This window comes from Columba livia, chromosome 3 (genome assembly GCF_036013475.1).
Source record: "Columba livia isolate bColLiv1 breed racing homer chromosome 3, bColLiv1.pat.W.v2, whole genome shotgun sequence".
NCBI lineage: Eukaryota > Metazoa > Chordata > Aves > Columbiformes > Columbidae > Columba > Columba livia.
In genome coordinates, this window is record NC_088604.1 from 14,075,398 (window position 1) to 14,095,588 (window position 20,191).

The 20,191-nt window shown below is 38.2% G+C and overlaps 1 long non-coding RNA gene across 1 annotated transcript; it reads left to right on the plus strand.

The window, feature by feature from the left end:
- The first annotated feature begins 328 nt into the window (after positions 1–328).
- LOC110361992 (uncharacterized) lies at positions 329–18,992 on the plus strand. Its single transcript, XR_010471107.1, has 3 exons — positions 329–851; positions 9,155–9,278; positions 14,626–18,992. It is a non-coding gene; the product is annotated as an uncharacterized LOC110361992 (long non-coding RNA).
- Positions 18,993–20,191: the final 1,199 nt, after the last annotated feature.

Below are 20,191 nucleotides of genomic sequence, written 5' to 3' on the forward strand. Positions count from 1 at the left end.
GCTATTGTTACAGCTGTAATAATTATTTTGGCTCATATCTTGGTGTGACTTGTAAAGTGCCCGATTCCTAGGAAATGCTTCTAAAGTATTCCACATCCTAATACAGCTATGAAACACTTTTTTTTGTTTATATTTGTGTGCATATATGTGTATATATATATACTCATATAGACAGATAGACCCCATCTAAGTAGAATCTTCTCTGTCCAGATATCGGGGATTGGACTAGATGATCTTTTGAGGTCCCTTCCAATCCCAAACATACTGTGATACTGTGATCGTCATTTACCTTCCTAAGTCTCTAGATGCTGCATGAAAGAAAAGTTTATTTACAAATCTAGAGATTATACTGCAGAAAAATTACTGTATGCACAATAATAATGACTGTCTGAGTAGTTAGTCAAAACAGCTTGTGTCTTACATTAGCCAACGTATATCTCTAAATTCAAAGTGGTAGCAATTATTATAATTATTATAATTGGTGCTTTGTTTTATAAGTACAATTGTGCATACCATTCACTTGTAACAACACCGTGTTTACCCAATATAAAGGGAGTTCTGCTTTAATATCTTATCTGAGAGTAATCAACATCATCCCTGTTTTAAATAGAGAAAAGAAAGTGGTTTCATGGCAGTTACATGAAGAGGAAGAAGTCAGCGCCAGGCACTGAATTAAATTACACAGTCGAACTAGTAGAACAAGCTGAAGCTAAAAACTGATTGCAGGTATCTGCAAAGTCTACAGGCAAACATCTGGCTATGTTTTTGTCCTTCAGGTATAATAGATTTTGCTAAGAACAGCACCATCAAAAATCCCATAAGAGCAAATTGGCCTGGGAGAAAATTAGAAGGTAAGAGAAAAACATCTTTATTTATTCATCTTACCCTGACTTTTTCTGCCACTAGGTTTGCTTGCAGTGAAATACTTCAGAAGTGAATTCTGCTTAGTGCTTACTTTAAAAATTATTTTGTCCTGTGTTTCTTTAATATTTTCTGCTAAAAGGAAAATGTAGTAGCACTTTCTAATAGTTGTTGTCTGTTAATGTTCAGTGTACTAGGGCTGTGTATAGTGATCCCATTAAACAAACAAACAAACAAAGATCCAATCAATACGTATATCAGATAACAGATATGTATTATTTCTTACTTTCAAAAGGGAATGGGTGTAGGCTAGAGACTGTCAGTTATTGCAGTTTAAATGAGGTCATACTAGCATACAGAATCCATTTTACTCCTGCCTTCAATTCACTATGTATTTCTGCTGTATTTACCTTCCATGTAAAAAAAAGATGACACATGCCATTAACTGCAATTCATGGTCAATTTTTTTTCTGGGAATGAAAATGAGTAATACTAGGTCATCCATTTTAGCGTATAAAGATAAAAATGTGCCCATCTGCTACTTGCATTGTACTGGATGCAGTAGGTAGGTGGAAGGATGTGTTCAGACTATAAACTGTTCAGTGTGAGTTTATACAAACTGTAAATGTTCATTAGGCACCCATTTCATTTGAAAGTTTTTATTTTACTTATATATTTGAACACTTATTTTTATTGCATTAATGATGAAGATACTTAAAGATGGGGGCATGTTCTTAAATTGGGTTGCATCAGAGAGAGTAATATCAACATTAATTTAGGAATCAGACTCTGATCAGATTATGATGTTCTTTGTTTTTTGTAGACTGCATTCACCTGTGTCCAGGATAGAAATCAAAATCATCAACATTCTTCATGTATGGCACCAAACCTCTGTTATCATTGTTGCTTTAGCACAGTAAATTAAAGACTGTACCATAACGTATGAACAGATTAAGGCTATGTTAAGCTACATAGATCTGCCCAGATATTTTGATTACCTTTGCAGATTTCAGTGGGAAATGTTTCTAGCAGGTGCAGTTCTTCCATCCTCCGTTCACACAAAGTCTACCTGTTCCACCATAGTTTCTCCAGTGTGTCCATGCTTCAGGTCTCTCTCTTCTATACACTCATGCAAAACTCAGCCAACCAGTTCTAATGCTTCCCATGTAAGTCCATGTCACATCCCAATTTGCCATGTACTGTGTGTTTTGTGCAGTCTAAACACTTGCTTTTTGCTCTGCATATTACTTCTAAAACAGTTTTGCTGAGCTCTGTATTTCCTTAACTGTCCATGGGGAAGCTGTTTATAACCGTGGAAGCTGTTTATATTAGTTCGTGAGCCTGGTCCCGTCTTATCATCCCATGCCTGTACTCTGTTACAATGCACGATGTCTCAACTTTTCAAGTCACTCACTGTCATATTAATAGAGCTCCTACAGCTATAGTAAAAGCCCAGAAAGCACAAAACTCTGAACTGGGTAATGCACAGAACAGACAAAACTTTTGAAACCATAGTGCCTAAGCTCCAGGAAGCATCTACAAAGCACGTAGACATCAAGGTCAAATTCAGACATCCCATTCTAGATCTAAGTGTAATAGCTGAAGAGGTTTTAGCCCTGGGGCATTGCTTGCTGGCTGGAGATGACTGGCCCTTTCCATCTGCTGATGGAAGGACTGTTTGAACTCTCAAAATTTGCCACGCTCTCTGTTTGTGCTTGCCTGGCTGATTTTGTGGGAAGTGGATCAGGCTGTACATACGCTGTTTTTTTTCCACCAGAATGGTAACCCAATAAAGTGGTAACATAGCTGGGGGAGGATACCATCTTTGATGGATACTGCTTTTTGCAAAGTGGATGCTGTGAAATTTCCAATAAGATTTTATTTTGATCCAAAATTTGGTCATTTTTTTGTAGTTAAAAAGAATTATTTTGAACACCAGGCTCAATTCACTCGCAAATTTTCTGTTCTCCAATTCACACCAGAGGTACTAGCATATCTTTAAAAACTAGTAATTCTCCTTCAAATCCCAGTCTAGTTATTCTAACTGAAATGTAAAATAAATTAGTAAATACCTGCTTGAGGCAGACATCCAGAATGCAGGCTTTCACCCTCACTGGTTGTAAGTAGTGACAGAAAAGGAGATGAGCAAGTGGAAGCGTCGATTAACAATTGGAAACATTGATTAGCAATTGGAAGTGAGGGGTAAGCAGCTATATTTTCAGTAGCTTTGATAATAAGGTAGAGCTAGAACAAGTACTGGATGTGCTTGTCCTCTAGACATCTGTTCTAAATTCATTATTTATTTTTCTATGCCTAGATTTAAATGTGAAAGATTAAATAAGTAATTTTATATCATGTCACCTGTAAAGGTTAATGAGAGAAATATAAAACCTAGAATGGTTAGGTTGATTATCAGGAAAACACTTTCTGACAGTTAAATCTATTATGCTTTGGGAATGTCCCAGACGGTAAATAGCTGACGTCTAACTTCTCAGGTCATACTGCTAAGTAAACAGCCTCCTAAAGCAGGAATAGGGGATGATGATCTGAGAATCCTGTTACTCTGTAAATGCTGTGATCCTGTGAACTACTTTTGTTTAATTTAAAGAATGTTTAGTGTGTCTTGAGAAGTTTCTGCATTATCAAGGCAAGGTGAGAGGCACTAACACAAAAGAAAGAACAGCATTAAGAAAGAATGGCAGGAAGAAAAAACTTCTTATGTTACTAATTAATCAAGGTGTGAGTTTTCTTCCAATGGCACCTTCTTTCCAACCACTAGCATATGGTGCTCGTATAACCAGCTGATTTGCAGTATCACATCCGTGTCAAATAGGTGTTTTGCTTCTGTAAACTGGTGGCTAGGATTATGTGAGGGGGTGTTTAAGGTAAAGGTTGCCTGGAGGTACCACACAGGTTTAGGTGACGGAAGGCAGGGAGTAAGTGTTAACTTAATCTTCTCTTCTCCTGTTCAGTCCATTATTTGCACGTTTTAGGGGCAGATGTGCAATCTGGGAAGTTTTCCAAATTCATTTTTCAGAACATTAGGTGCTCTCAACATTAGGTGCACTAAGCAGATCCCTCTTTGTAACAATTTTGCCACCAGCATTGAAGATGAGGTGCTTTCAGGATGAAAATAGATGGCTAAGAACTTGGGCCAAACCAAGCAATCTGAGGATAAAATTACTTAGAAAAATTTTTAGCTCATTTTCGCACACCCTCTCTGTTCTACTTAGAGTTCTTCAAGCCTTTGAGCACTTACATAAAAGATCTTCTTACATGGAGTGTTCCTGAAAAAAAAAAAAATGATAATATATGACAAGAGACTGAGAAATGTTTCTAGCATAATTCTATGTAGAGGAGAATAAATTGCCTACCCCAAGCTATTGATATGATCAAAGAGTATCCAAACTTGTTGCTACTTAATCTTGTTATTTTTCTATTTTGTTTGGGTTCTTTCTGTGATTTTTCATACCCTAGAACAGTGACTTATTTTTTTCCCCTGATAAGGGGAACAGAATCTTAGAAAACTAAGAATCAGTATTGAAATGGGCTGTTATCTTTCATTCAGCAGCCTCAATTTTTGGTTTCATTTCCTACTGCTTTAATGAGAATCCCTAGAGGAGTTTAGGTTTCTTACTGCATAGCCCTTGAGTTTGTAGCAGACTCCCCTCTATCTGCAGTAACTCAGTTGTATGGACATTCAGTATGGTTCAACTGTTTTCCTGTGCTTTTAACTAATAGGGTGGAGACACTGGAGTTGTATAGCGTCTCATCATTCTTTTTTTTCTTATTTATTGTTACATATGTCTGTAGGGAAGCAATACAGAAGACAGTGACAAGTTAAACGGTTATCTTTCTGTAAGCTTTGTGTTTTGAAAAGGATTTTAAAAGGTAGGGCTTGTAATGAATGTGAGAGAAGGAAAAACAGACCAGTGAGCTTGCACATAAGGCTTAACCCTGCTCTGAGTGGTTCAGAATGTAAGCATACCCAGGTGGGGGACAGACTGTGTATGTTGTTGTCCTTTATAGGTTAACAGAGCATTGGCTTACTTGATTCCTTCAGTGCTGGTTGCACATGTTTTCCTCTCAATACAAGTGATCTACATCCTTTTAACCAAAGTGGGAAAACTAACTTTAAAAACTGAACCATGAATAGCAGCAATTTCATAAAGGTGATGAATTCTCATATTTCTGAAGGGGGATATGGAACAGTAAATCATCATAATACTAAATCATACTTCCAATGGTGGGGCATCCACAACTCCTCTGGGCAGCCTGTTCTGGTGTCTCATCATGCTCATAGTAAAAAAAATTCCTCCTTATGCCTAATCTAAGTCTACCTTCTTTCAGTTTAAAAATCATTGCCCTTTGACATGCCCCTGGTAAAAAAATCTTATTCCATCTTTCTTATAACCTCACTTCAGATATTGAAAGGCCACAATAAGTCACCCTGGAGTCTTCCCTTCTCCAGGAAGAACATGCCGAACTCTCTCAGCCTGTCCTCATAGGAGAGGTGCTTCAACCCTCTGGGCATTTTCATTGCCCTCCTCTGGACCCTGTCCAACAGGTCCATGTCTTTATTGTACTGGGGATCCCAGAACTGCATGCAGTAGAGGGGAAGAATCACTTCCCTTGATCTGCTGGCCATGTTTCTTTTTATGCATTGAAAATGAGTAAACATTTTACTAAATTTAGTCTTTTTTTTTTTTCTGTTGTTCCTGTGTAATGTCCAATGTAATGAGTTGCTTTATTATTTATGGTACAAGTTACAGCACCATATCAAGTGAAAGTTAAATAAGAAAATGGCCTATAAACATACCCGTAGAAGGACAGGTGTTTCCATTAAACAGCCTTCCACTATTTGAGAACTCTACCAGTCTAGCAAAGAGGCTAAGTGTCCTTACTTCAGTAATCCCAGTAACGCCCAGAAGTTGTTGATTTAATCAGGTGCTTTTAAGTTAAGAACATGAATAAATATTGCTTAAATTGGAGCTGTGTTTGGCAGAGGGAACAGCAGTATTATATTAAAATATTTCTTCATAATAAATTTTAACCCATGTTGGCTTCTTAATACTGACCGCTGCCTAGCATAATTAAAAGAGGATTCAAAAAGAGGTCTCAACAGTAATGAAAAAGGTTCCCTGTGTTTTATAAATGGAGCACATTAATTACTTGTGTTCACAGCATCTCTAATAATTCCCAGAGCAGAAACAACCTGTCCATTCTAATAACTCTAAGGGGGATTCTGTGTTTACACCACTGCATATACAAAACAACTATGAAGTCCTCTAAGGCTCTTTACCTCCAACTAATTAAACAGTGACTTTACTACTTGTGTCAGAAAATAGCTGGTGCTTCATGGACACAAGCAGCTACAGCAAAGTCTTCTAACTATGCAACTGCCTTTGGGCATCATGTCACTGAGCAAGATAAAAGGGAAAAGGAGGTGGGGAACTGAGCTGTGGGGACTCCAGCCCAAAACTATAGAAAGAATTCCCCTAGAAACTGAGGGTAGCCTCAAACCTCATTGCTTACTGCCTGCAGGTTGTGGCACATTTATTTGACCTCATCATTTATAATACAACAATATGCACATGGGCGTTATCAAAAAAAGAAAACAAGAAACAAACCAAATAAAACGTTATGCAGCCCTTTTTTAACCCTGCAAGGATGGTATGAGGAGAAGTGAGCCATGCATACCAGGTGTTGAGACACATTGCCCTCATGCAGTAGTAAATGACAGAGCTGAAGTTGTTCCACTTTGCGTAAGAGAATGTAAGTGATGGGATGTGGGTATACACAGTAATGGAAATTACTGGTAGCCCCTAGCACAGCTGAAACTAGCCTTTAGTGTATTTAATGCCACAACACAGTGTGCAGTTCACATGTAGATGTAGAACTAAGGTCCAAAATGCTGTGCTTACTTCTTATGTACTTCTTCAGGAAGTTATCAGCCCCTATAATACTCAAGAGAGAGAACAGGAAATGACAGATGCATATTTTTTCATAGACAGCTTTGAGGAGAGCTGCCCTAACCATGCAGAAGGGAACAATGTGGGAAGATTATGGTGTGATGCCTAAATAGTGGCCTAACTCAGAACAGTTACTATTTTCTCTTCCTTTCTGTGGGTATCCAAAACATTAATCTGCTCATAATGTTAATCAGCTAATTCTCATATGTTAAAAAAAAAAGAAAAAAAAAGAGAGAGAGAGAACTACTACTTCACTGCTTCAAAACAGCCTCATATTCTAGTGGCTACATGATGCAGGTGTGGAAATGTGACTTCAAATTCCTTATTGAGAGTAAGGACGTGACTGCTTTGAGATTGGGACCATCTTTTTGAAACATTCGGTATATCATTTACACCCCAGGAAGTTATTCTTCTGACTATCAACCGATTTGATTGCAGTTGACAACTTTGGGCAGGTTTCACTTAATTTAGCATTAGACATTTAATATCTAGACAAAAAGTCTAAGCAAATTTTGTTGTATTTCTCCTGCTTAAAGGATCTGAAGAGTAACTTAAAGTGACTCATTTCAGAGGCTGGTAAGACAGGAGAACAAATAAGCTTTGTTACTGTCAGGGTGATCAAACCCTGGCACAGGTTGCACAGAGAGGCTCTGGAGTCTCCATCCTTGATGACATTCAAAAACCAATTACAATGCTACTTTGTACTTTATTTTTCTCTGGAGTCTACTCACTTCAATTTTATATTCTGAACACAGAAGAATCTCAGCTGATATCAGCTGTACCTGAAAGCCAGACTGGCATGCTGAGAGATAGCTAGAGGTGAAGGAAAATAGGTATATGGCATATTGAAGAACACAGACCAAGCCTGTTTTAGAAAGCAAATTAAAGTCTTCTGAGATCCAAGCTAGAGCACTCTAACTGCAGAACTACAGTTCCCACATGCATCATGTCAACACACAGCATTTAAATAGAAGCCTTAATGTGAACGTTATGTACAGGCATAAAACATATGCACTTGTGAAATGTCACAAGGCAAGACATGTACAGCAAATTGACTTGCAGTTGTTTCACTACTGAAACGCAATAATTACACACCCATGATCATGATAGACACATTGCGCTGGAACATTTTCTTTTCTTTCTTCCTTGGTATTTGGATTAGATAAGATTTAATAACCAAGATACCATTTTCATTCCTGACAGTTCTTATCACTTTCTTCTACATGGCAATTAACTCAGACTGAAATCAGAACAAAAATAAAAATTTGATGTTCAAAAACAGTGCAGAAAAGATAATGCTGTTGACTCTGTATTATATAGCATGTTTATTTTCATTGTAGCAAGGTATAGTTTCTTCAGGAATGAGGAGAAAAAATTATTACAAAAATTTGTGTTTACACTTTTAAGGATGTTTAAGAATAGATTTAGTAGAAATTCTCATTTATTATCTTTTGAAAGGGATTTCTTTCCTTAGTGACAGACAAAACGTTGTTATTTTACTTTCTTGAATTATTTTAAGTGTAACTAGATTTGGGAAGTGGCTTTTGACCACATTTCTGTCTTAATACATCTATAATGTATGATTAGAAAGAATCTGAGAAACCTAAATGAGACTAGAATATTGCTCCCTCTGAACCATGAAAAAAATAGCCTGAATGAGAACCAAGATGTTGAGCAGATAAAGCTAGATGTATTTTGGCATTGATGCACTCTGAAAAGGCCAGAATAGTTTTTAGCTATTTGAAATCTTTTTAAAAATTAAATTAGTGTGGAAAAATATATTTTTCTTGTGTTGCAGTGGAAGCTTCCACTTTTACAAAGAAGATCCCCAGTTTTCATATTGTTGGGGCTCTTAAAACCTGTTGTCAAGTGAGGTTGGTTGATAGACTTAAAGTTTTCCTATTTTTGTTTTGAACATAAAAGATCAAACATTCTTGTTTTTCTGCAAGGCTCATCTTTCATGTAGCTGATAAGTAGTGTAGTTGGTTAACATCTCTGAAAAGCAGGACAGTTATTCTGTGATTAACTTTCTTTAGAGAATGGTATCTGAAAAGGTTACAGCAGGCAACTGTCACTTTAAGTCTCATCTCTTTGGCTTGGCTCTTGGTTCTGCCACTCCCTGCATGGCTTGGGGCACCTCACTTGGTCCTTTCTGGGACCCAAAATAGGTAGCCAGTCTCTTAAGAGTTTTTTTGTGGCTTCCCTAATTAAGACGTAAGGAAAAAAAGAGCTCTACAACATTGCAGAGGTCTACTGTAACCATAATAATATAGCCAAATGTTGCTTCAGAGATTCTGTACTCCCTGTTCCTCTTTTTCTAGGAAAGACTGCACAAACCATGCCAAACTCTGATGACCTGTTGCTGCATGACTGAAAAGTGTCTTGTGAGGGACTGCGTTTACCCTACGGTCATTGACCTTTACTGAATCACTTCACTAATGTTTGGTATTTATGCTTTTATTTTTAATAGATAGTACAATTTTGCTACCTTTTATAGCAATAAACCCTTTCAGACATGTTAATAAGTCCTAGAGACTTAAACTGATTTTATTGCTTGCAGTCCTACAGTTGTCAGTATCCTGAGCAGCAAAAGAAGGTGAAAAGGAACTGAACGTATCTGTGCTGACACTGTTGGATCATTTTTCCAAAAGTTGCAGATGAAGATTTTGGATCCTCTAAGTGGGAGAGATCTTTATTGGCTTTGGAAATATATGGTAGCTGCATTTAAGCAGTATGTTTGAGATGTGAATCTTATTTATGCTAGTAGACACACATAAAAACATGAGATTTCTCTCAGGTTAATGCTAGTAAACACACAGTATCTTCTGTTAGTGATAAGTTTTTTAATTTAATCTGAGAGAAATCTCATGATTTTATTCATGTTTTGACTGGAGTTGATTATCACTACAGCAGGTTTCTGCAGAAAAGCTACAGGAAAAATAGGAAGAAAAAGAATATGGCTTTCATTGAAAGTTATGGGGTAGATCCTGATTAGCCACAAGGCCGATTATGCTCAGTGTCTGAGAACAGTCTAAAGGATCCCCCTGGTATGAGAGGAATGAAGATAAATAGTGCTGCAGTTGAGAAGCACAATACTGGTCCACTTTTCACAGTTGTATTTCAAGAAGCAGGTGAGATGAGTCACTGCTGTGAATAGAAATCATCAATATTATCCCATGCACGCCCACACATATAGGATTTAAACTGTCATTTAATTTGCTCACCATTAAGGCTCATGTACTTGCTCAGCAATGGTAAAAACTTCTGAGGGATGGGGCAGAGGAATAAATTCCATCTAGTACTTTGCCTGCTTTTTATTAACTACTTTGTTCTTCCTATCCCATTTTATAATTTCAGAGAGCTTTAAAGCATTAATGCACCTTAAGAAAGGAAATATTGCATAGCACACATCGATTGACTATTATTTAGGCTGGTTATAGAGATATAGAATATTTTTATCTCTCTTTCCTTTTAAACTTCATCAACCTGAATAAATTACAGGGAATCAGTACGCATATGTGACACAGTTCCAACATGCATGGATATAGAAATGTTGTACTAGGTTAAAAAAAATACACATCCCTATGAAATTTACTTCAGAAATGTTTTTAATAAGATGAAATGTACTATTATTTAAAAGAGTACCTACTTGTGAAACATCTCTTTCTTTTAGCAACAGAAAATCTGACTTATAACAGCCTTTTTGTGGCAAGCGAAAGCTGGCATTGGATAACCAGTATCCTCTAATAATTCTTATTCCATCGGGCAACAAAATAAGCCTGAGGAAAAGAAAAAAAATAGAAAATAAGACTACAGTTATTAATTCAGTCTTTAGTTGTGTGTTTTAGTGAATAATATGCTACACAGTGTTCTTGTGATCCTCAGTGACATAAGTTGCATCTCATAGCAAAAAGATAACGAGAGAGGCTACTGAATCTTCAACAGATTATGTCATTTTTCTCCATGTCAAACTGGGCAAGTCTGATTTCCTATCAACAGTTTGTAAAGCCCCAGTTCTTATATGAAGATGAAGACCAAACTGTGGTCTCCTAAGTGGAATGTGCTAATAGTGATAGGACAAGCGATCTTTCTGCTTGTGCCTTTCCCAGGGCAAAGAAGATCACTTTGAAGATCCTCATGAGGGATGGTACTAGGGCTAGTTTACAGACAAGGCTTCCTTAACAGTTCCTATTTTGTGGCACTTGTTATGTTTCTGATCGTTGAATGGCAGCTGAAATACAGCTCAGTTTCTGAGGAAACACAGTTAGAGCTGGCTGATACAGAAATCAGAATGTTCAAAAAATTACTTGTGGTGGAACATGAAGGATTTTCTGGTCACACGATGACAGAATGGTTGAGGCTGGAAGGGACGTCCTGATGTCATCTTGCCCAAACCCCTGCTCAAGCAGGGCCACTTACAGCCAGTTGCTCAGGACCATGTCCAGATTGTTTTTGAATATCTCCATGGAAGAAGGCTCCATCATCTCCCTGGCAACCTGTGCCAGTGCTCAGTGACCCTCACAGTGGAAAAGTGTTTCTTGATGGTTAGAGGGAAGCTCCTGTGTTTCAGTTTGTTCTCAGTGCATTCATCTACTATCAACATGATAGTCTTGTGCATTGGGGTAACCTTATATTTAAAAGACCCTGATTGCTAGACTCAGTAGAAACAAACCTAAGAGCATAAAATAAAGTGACAGAGCTCATAATATCATGTTCTGGAAAAATTTCAGCTTTCAAAAATATGGATAGGTTAAACTGATTAATCTTAATTGATCCCTCTCACATTTGTCCTCTGCAGTGCAACTCAGTGACTTCAGTCTACATAGACATATCTACACTAAGAATCCCACATGTCAATAGCAGTCCTGCTATTGATTCAAAAAGGGCTGTAAAATCTAACCTCTGTATTGCTGCTGTTGCACTCTGATCACTACCACAGCTAGCTAAATTAACGACAGCAAGATACAGCTAACTTCACTAGAGTCAATCCTTTAGATTCTATGATGGCAGACCTACCTTTAAAATATAAAGCTTCTACTTAGACACGGAAACCGAAAAGTGAAAACACATTTAATATGCAGCAGTACCAGCTAGCACTGCTTCTACTACAGCTGATGGTGGAGTAGGAAAGGTTATGGTTCACTATATTGTTCTGACTCTATTTGGTTAGCAAAAAGGGTTAAAAATGTGCAGTGTGTTGTGATGCAGGAGTGCTGCTTCAAAAGGCACAAGGGGCCATCTTGGCAGCATGATGTTCATGCTTTGGTCAGACTTAGCATTCATAAAGCCTCCATTTTAAAAGTGTTGTGTGGATTTGGATTGTAAATGATGCTAATGAAGTCTGACTGCCTTAGTTTGACTGATTTGTCCTGGGTAAAATGTCTGCATGCTTTTCCTGTGCTCTGCGATGTGTTTGACTGATGACAATGAAATCGATTTGCACAGTAAAAGTTTATAGACAGGCAGATTTTGGGATGAGGACGATAACTCCCTATTAAGTTTAAAGACAGCTACTCCTGAATAAGACCAAAAGGCTTAAGGCTTTCTCTTTTTCTATTTTCCTTTCCCAATTCTTCAACTGGAAGATTTTCCTTTTGGGATAAAGCCTCCAGAGAAAAGGCGCAAGTAACCAACACTGAAAGACTTTAAAATTAATTAAGAAGAAAGCATACATTAAAGAAATTTCCTCCTGGAGATATAAAAGTAGCTGCAAGCCAAAGCGTTCTCCATGTTAAAAAGAAAAAAAAAAGTCTTTCAAAAGATTTAAATTATTTAAGTTTTTCAAAGTGCCTAGCATTTTTAACACTTTTTAATGCCCAAAGGAGTACAAAAAAAGAAAAATCCATCAGATGCAATTAGATACAGAGTGTCTGCTTCCAATTGAAGAGGCAGTTGTTTCCTATTTCCCCAGTGCCTGTAAGCATATTCTGAAGAAATACTGTTGTTTTCTTGCTGGGTACACACATCCTCTCACCATCCATGCTTGGATCTTACCAGAGGGAACAATGGAGTAGGTGTCACCAGGTACAGCTATTTGTTATTGTGGTTAGACAGGAAATTTGTCCCCTTCTGTTAAGTGTGGAATATAATTGTCTTGTAGCAGATGCACTGAAAAACCACATTGCATGTCAGAAACTGAAGGGTGGTGGACCACTTCTATGATTCTCAAGACTTACTTTCCTTACTTCCATAATAGCCTGATTCTCCATGGATGAAGCTGGAAGATATCCTCATCCTGTGCTGTGCTAAGCCATGCCTCAGTGACCTTGCAAAATTCAAACCAGCTTAATATGACATAGAGAGCACCAGTTTCATAACACACTGCACATTTTTTGCAAATTTCAACAGGAATGGTGCCACAGTCAGCTCTCTGCAGAGTTCTTTAAAAGTTGTAATTCTAATAAAAAGTCCTTTTTGCTATCTTATGGCTGCATTTATGCAAGCCCCCATAAGTTTTGTAAGCTCCAAAACTGAAAAAAAAAGCCTGACTCTTTGTAGGTCATCCTCAGAAAATTATAGTCTATGAAACCAAATTGTAGGAAGATTATAACAAACTTTATTACTCTCTTGAGTAGCGTAACTTTAGTGAAACATTCCACTGCCAGGCATCTTCCACACAAATCCACCTGAACAAAGGCGAGAGCATTTAGTCTCCTTGTTTTACATTATAATAACATCTATAGTAAAACAGAAATTTGCCAGCAAGAAATAATACAAATATAGCAGAAAATAATAAGTGAAGTCTTGCTTTAATTAAAGTGACTTTTTTTTTCATACATAGTCCAGGTTACCCAAAAAAAAAAATAAAATAAACAAAAAAAAAAAAAAAAAAAAGAAAAAAAATGAAGTGTTCAAGAAAATTTACATCAACTTATGCAAGAAAGATATTAAAAGTATCTGGGTAGGCTGTGTTTAAATTTTCTTGTCTGTGTATAATTATCAGCCTCAGTTATATTTTGGGGAAAAAGAAAGCATAACTCCACTAATTCCCTGGTTTTGGACTTGCAGGAGAGTCCCCATAAAAATGTTTTGAAGTAATTCTACATTAACTGTATAAATAATAACAAGTTCTCAGCCTACAGTACATTCCTGTTGATAATCTTGTATCAAAGGTCCTGTAGCCAGTGGGAAAGGAATAATTTCAGCACCATGGAAATAGGCTTAGTTTATGTGATCTGAACAAAATATTACTAATTCAGATTCTTTTTAAATGCATGCAATTTTATTACTCCTGGAGCACTGCTAAAACTCTTTAAAAAAAGATAAAACCAGATGTATTTTTCAACTGCCAAACCTTTGGTCTTTGTTTTCATTGTGAAGAAAAAAAGACCGTGATATTGACTTTGCCTCTGACCTTAAAAAATCCTGCCACATAGAAGTAAAACCTTGAGGCTGAAAATGTTTTATGCTAATAGATTATGCATAATGAGTTTATAAACATTAGTACAGCTTCTGCAGATTAGCTGTTGCACAGTCTAAACTTTTCATGAATACTTCTATAAATTAGATTTTGATTCCCTATTTTGTATATAATTATGGCTAAATCATACAGAAAACCCTTTATCTGCATACGTAGTTTAATTAGTATTCTCAAAACTAATATTTAATTATGGAACAATAGTATCTTTATTATAACTTAGTTAAAATGTTACAGTTTATTTAAATCATTACCAATCAGTCTCTTATTGTAAGTTCCAATCTAACTGCAAACTGTTATAAATTATTTTAAAAAAGAATTTAGTCATGGTTTGTTTTAATAATAAATTAATTATATGAAGCATTCTGTTTCTAGATGCAGAATGATCTTCAGCTGATTGGGATGCTGTAAGTATATCCTTTAACATTTATCATCACGACTGATTGATTGACAAGCCTTACATCATGCACAGTTCTACTCCTTTCAGTAGTAATCTCTAAAACTGTGGCTGTTGAAGAACTATATGAAAAAATATTATACAGAAAAGCATATCAGGTGTAAATATTTGAATAAACACAAAATAAAATATTCTAGAGAGCTTCAACCAGATGGCTGCGTGAGGACAGAATGGCTGTTTTATTCTTCTCCACAACAAGGGAATATTTACTTTGTCACATCCTTTACAATAATTTACATCCAGTAGCACAAGACACTTAAAAATTTCAGACACTGCCGTCCACATAGTAATGCCATTAGGAATTGTTTTCAGGGATCAGTATACTCAAACCTTATTGTTCACATGTCACAGTGTGAGTGAAAGTTCTGACTATATATAAAACATATGTTTTATCATCGATTAAACACAGCTATGCTGATCAGGCCCTGGCAATAACAGTTCAGGCTTCTGAGTGTTGTTGTTTGATGTCTCATGAGAGTAAAATTTAGAAGACAACTTGAAACTTAGGAGCATCCATTTTGATGACTGCAGATCACTTGGAGAGAAACCAGAGAACAATATGAATATTCAAAGCTCTAGGAGATGTGACCTATCACATCTGTGTTACTTAGAGAAGACAGACATGAATGAGTAATGACAATGGACTTCAAGTGCAGGAAAGGTAGCTGCAGTCAGAAAGAGGATGAAGTGGTCTTCATGATTAACCAATGTAGTACAAGAAGTAATGAGAGGCTATTTCAACATGAATTAGTTTAAAAAACTTTTGTAGTTGCAGAAATAGGCAAGCAGTGGAACAGACTGTTGGGACAGATTGTAGGAACCCTGTCAGTGGAAGACGTTATGAACAAAATAAGAAAACATACATTGCTATCTAGGTTACTGGAGGTAATCTTCCAGGAGAGAAGGGAGGGAACTGATGTCATGTTGCCTGTTTTTCCTTGGTTCTATGGCATAGTTCAGATATATATCAAGAGGCCATATGGCAGTCAGAGAATTATTGTCTAGCAGACTGCAGCAGGAACGGGAAAGGAGCATGTCCTGCATGAAACACCAACAGCAGTGCTCTCCACCCCTCCCATCCTGTCCATGGTTTACCATGAAGAGGAAGATAGTCAAGAAGACACTTGGATTCTCCAAATTCTCAAGGACTGTCTCAGAACAGCGAACCTTTTTAAAGAGAGTGGTTTCTGGCAACAACTGATGGCTGAAGAGGTTACAAGGCAAAGGTTTGTTTGTTTGGTTTGTTTTGTTTTGTTTCCTCCAAAACTGATACATATAACCAGCTTGTTACTCTTCTCATGCAAGTAAGACAAATCATACTCCAGACTGAAAAAAATCCCCTCATACAAAACCTGTCCCTATGGGTTTTTAGCAAAGTGGGGCATGGGGGGAATACCCTGAGGGTATAGTATTGAATTGATCACGTTTAGCTCTGTTGACTTTTTACATTAAATAGTAATCCATGTAATTTGGGTAACTTATTTATTTATTCAGTTAATAAATACTACTTGACTGTAAGCACTGGCCAGAACACATTCAAAATAACAACTGTAAGAAATGAATGGATTTCTAAATATGGAACCTTATTTTCCATTAATTTGTGGTAAAATCTTGCAGCCTACATCCATAGATAATATCTGCAAACTGTCTGCATGATGTCTCAGTCCTTCAGGAAATTTCTTTAGATGACATCCCAGAGGTAAGGGGGAGAGTCTTCAACTGCAAACCCACCACTCCAAGGAAAACCAGCTCAATGGGGTCCCTGGCAGGCTCTATGTATACCCTAGTTGAATCCAAGTTTGTGGTCATTTATGGCAGCAGTCTAGAAACTTGTCTCAAGCAAGGCATTTCATTGACCAGGTGCCCTGTCTGTTGACCAAGGGGCATGTACATTGACCATAGTGGCTTTTGGGGAGAAGGATGTGTAGGTGTGCCTGCCACACTTAGTATCTCCAATGACAGAACTATATGTTCTCTTGTCTAGCAATCTACTAAATGGCTGTTGTTTTTTTGACTGTCACGGTGACATTTGCTCTTCACTGCAAGTTAGGAAAAATATTCCAAGTCCTTTTGTTGTAGCTTGATAAAAGTAAACTTTTCAGTTCTATAATTAGTGATCATCATGTCACCTTGCATGGGGATAAACTGATATCTAGGTCCTCTTTTACAAAACATTTCTGAAAAGCAGCAGTGATTTTATTTGATAGAGAAACAATGTTATTATAAACCTTCAGCATAAAAGAGACAAGTTTATTTGGAAAGAAAAGGACTGTAGTGGTGATCTGCGTGCAAGAGAGTAGGGTGCTAATCAGTACTGTATCTATCATACTCCACAATCAATACACTGAAGTAAAAAAGAAATAGAAAAAAGAAAAAGAGACCAGAAGGTTGGCTTACAACCAAGCTGTATTATATTGGCTGCAGAACAGAGACATGAAGCAGCTATTGAAAATAACAAGCCCAGCTGCTTCTCTCTTCAGGTAAAACATGACATCATAGTTGATGTTTATCAACCACATACAGTGTGATGGGAAGTGTACAAATGTTTCCGAGGCCTGACCATTCCCACATGCATAGGAGCACTGAAGTCTTTTTATGTGTGAGAAACACTCTATAGGTCTGACACAAATAAAGGAAAGAAAAAGGCTTTTAATGTCCTGTTTGGAGCCTTGGTTAGTACTTACTTTTTGGTGAAAAGGCTTTGGTTACTGTCAAAAGATAAAAATAAAAAAACGAAGGTTTCTATGGAAATATGCCAGTTTCCTTGAAACTTTCTCCATGAATCTGCACTTTTCAGCTGCAGTGTGACACTGGAGGAAAAGGAGCACGGCAGAGGAACAGGCAGCCTTCCCCTGACAGCTCAGGTGAGTTCTACATTTCCAGCCTGGATCACAGAGATAAGTGAATTGGATGTATGCCTCCCACCTTCCTCAGCCACTGAGCTATTTATCCACTGGAAAGAGGATTTTTTTCTGCACCTGTTATTTTGCTTTTAAAAACACATGTTTATATTGGGTTTTGCCCCAGTTAGGCAGTGATACAGGCTGAAGGTTTGCAAACATTTGGATGCCCATCAAACATTCTAGCCAGGCTCTTTTATCCCAGAATCATGTTTCTGGGGTAGAATTAAAACAGAATCAGGGCATGACACCAGTCACTACGAGCATACATATTCAGATACGCATGCATGAAGGGACACACTCTTGAGCAAATTGAATTTCTCTCCACAGTGTGAAACGGAAGAATATATTCTTCTGTTTATTTTTTTTTCCAGGATTTGTGGAAAAAGCTTTTGGGAAAAGGACAATTACAGACTTCAAAGCTAAATAAATAAATTTGTAGAGTTTTATTAATTGGCTGTATTTATGGGGTCCAAATTATCTCTCTTTTCTTTAGTATGGATCATTTTGCATTTACTGCCTGAAACAATCAGTGGCTATTAGACATTACTTATCACTTCCTGTAAATTTTGACAAGCTTCCTCTTTGGAAAACTGAAAAAAAAAAAAAAAAAAAAAGTTCAATTGTTTATTCTGGACTCCCCAGTCTGAAGAAATATGTTGTTACAATACATGATTTGAACAAGGCTTTAGAAATCATTAGAATTAGACTTCTATGGGAAAATTCAGGTTGTCTAAATTGAGGTTTTAGTTACATCAGTCTCAGAGGTTCAGCCAGCCTGTTTCCAAGTGGCAACATTTCTGAATGCACCTGAAAAGGCAGAAAGAGCTAATGTGGATCCCAAGTTCCATCCATGACCAAGCAGAGCTCAGAAGGATTTATTGTGAAATGCTGACCTTGCCAGCTAATGATGGATAGGATGTCTGAACACCGAGACATGCTGCAGCCAAAAGGTGAGCTGGCAAGACCCAAATGAACATCCATTGTTTTGAATCTCAGGTGGAAGTATCACAGTATGTTTGGGATTGGAAGGGACCTCAAAAGATCATCTAGTCCAATCCCCCTGCTGGAGCAGGAACGTCTAGATGAGGTCACACAGGAACATGTCCAGGCGGGTTTTGAATGTCTCCAGAGAAGGAGACTCCACAACCTCCCTGGGCAGCCTGTTCCAATGCTCTGTCACCCTCACTGAGAAGAAGTTTCTTCTCAAATTTAAGCGGAACCTCTTGTGTTCCAGCTTGATCCCATTACCCCTTGTCCTATCATTGTTTGCCACCGAGAAGAGCCTGGCTCCATCCTCATGGCACTCACCCTTTATATATTTATAAACATTGATAAGGTCCCCCCTTAGTCTCCTCTTCTCCAAACTAAAGAGACCCAGCTCCCTCAGCCTTTCTTCATAAGGGAGGTTCTCCACTCCCTTAATCATCTTTGTTGCCCTACGCTGGACCCTCTCCAGCAGTTCCCTGTCCTTCTGGAACTGAGGGGCCCAGAACTGGACACAATATTCCAGATGTGGTCTCACCAGGGCGGAGTAGAGGGGAAGGAGGACCTCTCTCGATCTACTAGCCACCCCCCTTCTAATACACCCCAGGATGCCATTGGCCTCCTTGGCCACAAGGGCACAGTGCTGGCTCATGGTCATCCTGTTGTCCACCAGGACCCCCAGGTCCCTTTCCCCTACACTGCTCTCTAATATGTAATTTCCCAACCTATACTGGAACCTGGGGTTGTTCCTGCCCAGATGCAGGACTCTAGACTTGCCCTTGTTAAATTTCATTAGGTTATTCCCCGCCCAACTCTCCAGCCTGTCCATGTCTCTGGATGGCAGCACAGCCTTCTGGCGTGTCAGCCACCCCTCCCAGCTTAGTGTCATCAGCAAACTTGCTGATAGTACTCTATTCCCTCGTCTAAATCGTTAATGAATATATTGAATAATATTGGCCCCAGTACTGGCCCCTGAGGCACTCCACTAGATACTGGCCTCCAACTAGACTCCGCACCATTGACTACCACTCTCTGGCTTCTCTCCTTAAGCCAGTTTGCAACCCACCTCACTACTCTGTTGTCTAGACCACACCTCCTCAACTTAGCTGTGAGGATGCTGTGGGAGACTGTGTCAAAGGCTTTACTGAAGTCAAGGTAGACCACATCCACCGCTCTGCCATCATCCATCCATCTTGTTACATTCTCATAAAAGGCTATGAGGTTGGTCAAGCATGACCTACCCTTGGTGAAGCCATGCTGACTGCCCCTAATAACCCTCTTATCCTTGATATGCCTTGAGATGGCACCAAGGATAAGCTGTTCCATTACTTTCCCAGGGACAGAGGTGAGGCTGACCGGTCTATAAGTACCCGGGTCCTCCTTCTTGCCCTTTTTGAAGACTGGAGTGACATTTGCTTTCCTCCAATCCTCGGGCACCTCCCCCGTTTCCCAAGACTTGGCAAAGATGATGGAGAGCGGTCCAGCAATGACTTCAGCCAGCTCCCTCAGCACCCGCGGATGCATCCCATCTGGACCCATGGATTTATGTACGTCCAGACTATTTAATTGCTCCCTAACCCAATCCTCATCAACTAAA